We start from the raw sequence: 4933 nt of genomic DNA on the forward strand, positions 1-4933 counted from the left end.
GGGGAGCAGTGATATCTGTGGAAAGAAAAATCTCGAAAGAGGGAGAAAGGAGAGGAATTGGAGAAAGCACAGAAGGGAGGATGGTACCTGCCACATGCCTCGCGAGTCCCACTCACCCAGGGCGGCGCCCACCGTGTTCCCCAGGCGCGTGGCAGGCGGCGCTCTGCGTGGCCCGCAGCACCGGGCACAAGCCCTGGTCCGTCACCGCTCAGACTGGGCTGCAAAGGCCCCGTGGCTTCCTGTGCCGTGGCTCACCCGCTGTGGGCGGAGGCGGCGGCGGGTCTGAGCAGCTGCAGCCCCGGGACTGAGCCCGAACTGGCTCCTTCAGGCTCACGCAGACGTTCAGGCGGCCGGCGGCCTGGCCCGCATCTGGGCTGCTGCCTGGACAGACACCCTGAGCCCAAACACCGAGCTCAGCTGCTTCTAGATCCCTGACCCACAGAAATAACGAACGCGATAATACACGTTTGTGGCACTGAGCGCTAATTTTGGCGCTGAGACAAGACAGACGTCTGCTAAAGCGTGGGAGGACTGGAAACATGGCATCCCCAGTGAACAAGGAGGGTTCCGGACGGATTTCCTTGCCCTCCCTCTCGGCTGCCCGGAGCCCTTTTTAGATCTCCTTGGAGCATCGTTTTAGGGTGAGGTCCAGGACTCCGCGGGTCTAAGTGGCCCATTTTCAGGATCACCGCGGGACAGAGAAGCGCTCACCACACTTTCTCAGGCCGCAGCTTGCGGCCAGAGCGGTGCCATTTGAGCAGCACAGTGGCGTGACCGTGACCGGGCCAGGCTGCCCTCACCCCCGTGAGGGGCTCCACAGGGGGTCTGGCCTCCAATGAATGTAGGGGAGCAGTGTCTTGGCATCCCTGTAGCTCATCTGGGGCACCCCGATTGCGAGGTTCTGTGCGAGATGATCTTTGCGGTTTCGCCGTCTTTCTCACCCAGGATCGCGGCTGAACCTCAGAACACATGAAATGACCTGACCGTCTTTCCAATTCTCCCCAAGAGAGCGCACAACCCCCTCTATTCTAGGTGCCTAAGAAAGGGTGATTCGTTACATACAATGAATGCTGGGGGTGGGGGGTGATCCACCCTCGGGCTAAGAAAGCCTGGAGACTGACGGGACTTGCCAGGGAGTCCTGGTGTCTTTCTGAAAGAATGCAGTCATGACAATTTAGAGCTGCGCTAGCTTTAGCAATGACTAGTTCAGGCCTCTTGTTCACAAATGAGCGAGCTGAGGCCCAGAGAGGTAAAGTAATTTGTCTGAGATCACACAGCTAGTTAAAGGCAGAGCTGAGAGCAGGACTCAGAATTCCCGACTTTTAGCCCTAAATTCCTGTTATGTAAGACTTTAATAAAGAATGAGGGAATAAATGCATGAACAGAATTTATATTTCTCGGATTTGTACTGTTTGCAACTTATTTTACATAATGCAGCATAAACGGAGTGCTATAAATGCGTCTGTGAATTCGCTTTAATCTTCTCTACTTTAGGGGCAGTCGGTTAACCTGTGAGGTGCCCTAATCAGGGAGCCACACTTAAGGCGCGGGTTACTAACATTGGGAGGACCCTAACCAGAAGTCCATATTTTAGAGGACCTGCAAATACCCTATCTATATTTTCACCACAGAGCTTATTAATTCACCTAAGAAGTGTTAGAAATGATTTTCAGTTGGTGAACTGAGTGGTGTTCAAGACATGTTATTGGCTAAAAAGATGATGAGGGACCCCAGCCCTTGCATGAAGAGTATAAGAATCTGACAAGCCAGAGGTCTAACACTTTTGAAGCAGTGGTCTTGTGGTTGCCACTTAGGACTCGCCCGTGAATCAACTTTTTGGGCAGAAGCTTATGACAGCACCGAAAAGGACCAAGCAGGCCCTCACCTGCATATGGGAACAGGCGGTATGGCAGGTTCTGTGCCTGCATAGGAATAAATGACTTTTGACAGATTTCTGTCTGTGGCTTCTTTTATTGTGACATGCTAGTGACGTTATAGGGAAGGAAGGAGATAAGGCTTCTGCCTACCTCAGTTTAGGAAGCTGTCACGGTTATCCAAACACCCCGGTAAAGCTGAAGGCCCCAGTTCATTCATTCATCCAACAGATATTTAAGGAGCACACATTCTAGGATGTTGGGATACAAAATCCCACATTGTATAGTCGCTTGGATAAGTTTGCAAAACCATATCAAAACAAACTGGTAATTTGCAGCAACATGGACGGCACTGGAGGAGATTATGCTAAGTGAAATAAGTCAAGCAGAGAAAGACAATTATCATATGGTTTCACTCATCTGTGGAACATAAGGAATAGCAGGGAGATTGGTAGGAGAAAGAAGGGAAGAATGAAGGGGGGGTAAACAGAAGGGGAAATGAACCATGACAGACTATGGACTCTGGGAAACAAACTGAGGGCTTCAGAGGGGAGGGGGGTAAGGGATTGGGCTAGGCCTGTGATGGGTTTTAAGGAGGGCACATATTGTATGGAGCACTGGGGTGTTATATGCAAATAATGACTCATGGAACATTATATCAAAAACTAATGATGTAGGGGCGCCTGGGTGGCACAGCGGTTAAGCGTCTGCCTTCGGCTCAGGGCGGGATCCCGGCGTTATGGGATCGAGCCCCACGTCAGGCTCCTCCGCTATAAGCCTGCTTCTTCCTCTCCCACTCCCCCTGCTTGTGTTCCCTCTCTCGCTGGCTGTCTCTATCTCTGTCGAATAAATAAATAAAATCTTAAAAAAAAAAAAACTAATGATGTAATATATGGTAACTAACATAATACAAAATTAAAAAAAAAAAAAAGAAAGAAACTGGTAGCGGGGCACCGGGGTGGCTCAGCTGGTTAAGCGTCTGCCTTCAGCTCAGGTCATGAACTCAGGGTCCTGGGATCAAGCCCCAGGTTGGGCTTCCCACTCAGCTCAGAGTTTGCTTCTCCCTCTCCCTCTGCACCCCCCTCCAACTCATGCGTGTGCACTCTCTCTCAAAAAAAAAAAAAAAAAGCAACTGGTAAATTTAATCAAAAGAAATCCTGAGTTCTTTGGAAAGACTCAGGAGAGCAAAACTTCCTAACCTCTCCAGCATTTCAAAAATGAAACAGTTGTAGAAATTATATGAGAAAAAACCATTTATGTGTGAAACTAAAATTTAAGGAGTATTTCAGTACTCAAAGTGCAGTCCCAGACAAGTAGCATCAACATAAATCAACACCTCATTAGAAATGCGAATTCCCAGACCCCATCCCAAACCTCCCCAATAAGAAACTCTAGGAGTAGAGACTTGCAGTCCTTCTTTTAAAAAGTTCTCCAGGTGACACAGGCGCCAAGTTTGAGGATCACTGGTATACTTTTTAACAAAGGGCAATTCCACCACGTGGCACTCTTTCACAAGTAAGAAAAAAACATTTTTCCCCCTATAATTGCTGGATAATTCTTGCCAGGTGGCACTCTCACGTGAGAAATTAAAAACACACCTGTTCTGTAATTGCAGGAAAATCCCACCAGGTGGCACCCTAACCCTAGTAGCAGAAAAAACAGCTTTTTTTTTTTTTTGCAATTACATACTTCCACCAGGTGGCGTTCTAACGTGAGTAATAGGAAAAGTACATGTGTTCTGCAATTACATGATAATTCCACCAGGTAGCAGTCTAACCTGAATATAGCTTTCTCCTCACTAACCACAAGTGAGTTATGCCACTTCCTTTTTTGGAAAGACCTGCTTTAGTACCTGTCTCTCTAACTGAACTAATTCCGAAGAGGATTGTCACTTTTGTAATGGTGTCACTGTACTAATGTAGGTTTTTCCTAAGAGCAAAGTGGTGTGACAAACCTTTGGAAGGCAGGGAACACTGTTTGCTTCATACCATTTCAACTTAGAAAAGGTTTCATTAGACCGGTCTACTTTTGGATAGCAAGGGAAACTTGTAATAGGAAAAACATGTTATGCAATGGCAAGATAATTCCACTGGGTGGCATTGTAACCTGAGTAATAGGAGAACCTATGTGATCCGCAGTTGCAGGTAAGAGCCACTGGGTGGCATTGTAATCTGAGTAATAGGAAAACCTACGTGTTCTGCAGTTACAGATAAGCGCCACTGGGTGGCATTGTTTTCTGATTAATAGAAAAATATCTGATTTGGAATACTTGAAAATTCCATAGGGTAGCACTCTAACATGGGAAATATGAGAAACTTCTCTGATCTGCAATTGCACGGTAAATCCACTGGGTGGCACTGTAAGGAACTAGCTAACTAGCCAACTAGTTAATTAGCTATCTGAATGGACGGATGGCTAAACAGATAAATAAATAAACGAATAAATAAAAGGATGAATGAACAAACGAACGAATGAAAGAATAAATAAACAAACAAGTAAATAAATAAATACATTAAATAAATAAATAAATAAATAAATAAATAAATAAATAAATAAATAAATAAATAAATAAATAAATAAACCGCTGCAATTGCATTATAAATCCACTGGGCGGCAGTGTAACAGTATATAAATAAATAAATAATTGGTGCTGCAATAACATAAAATTCCACACGATGGCACTCTAACACAAGAAATGGTGAAAATGGTAGTTACAGTTGCAAGAAAATTCCACTAGGTGTCACTCTAACATAACAAATGGAAAAATATAATGTGCCATTATTTTAAATTTCCATTAAGGGGCACTCTAACATAAGAAATAGAAAAAAAGTTTAGTTATTTTTTTAGAAAAGTGGCATCTAAGTAAACTTTTTACAAAGCAAGTGGTGATAAACTTATAGGATTTATTATGATTTAAAGTGTGAATTAAAATTTGGTACCTATACTTTTGGGGCTTTGGGCACTTTTTTTTTTTTTTAACCCAGGCCTTTTGACTTAACTCTAGCACCTTTGCCATGATACCATGTGGCCTCTTTTCATTTGATTTCTTTTTTTTTTTT

Source organism: Ursus maritimus (genome assembly GCF_017311325.1).
Source record: "Ursus maritimus isolate PB19 chromosome X unlocalized genomic scaffold, ASM1731132v1 scaffold_X1, whole genome shotgun sequence".
NCBI lineage: Eukaryota > Metazoa > Chordata > Mammalia > Carnivora > Ursidae > Ursus > Ursus maritimus.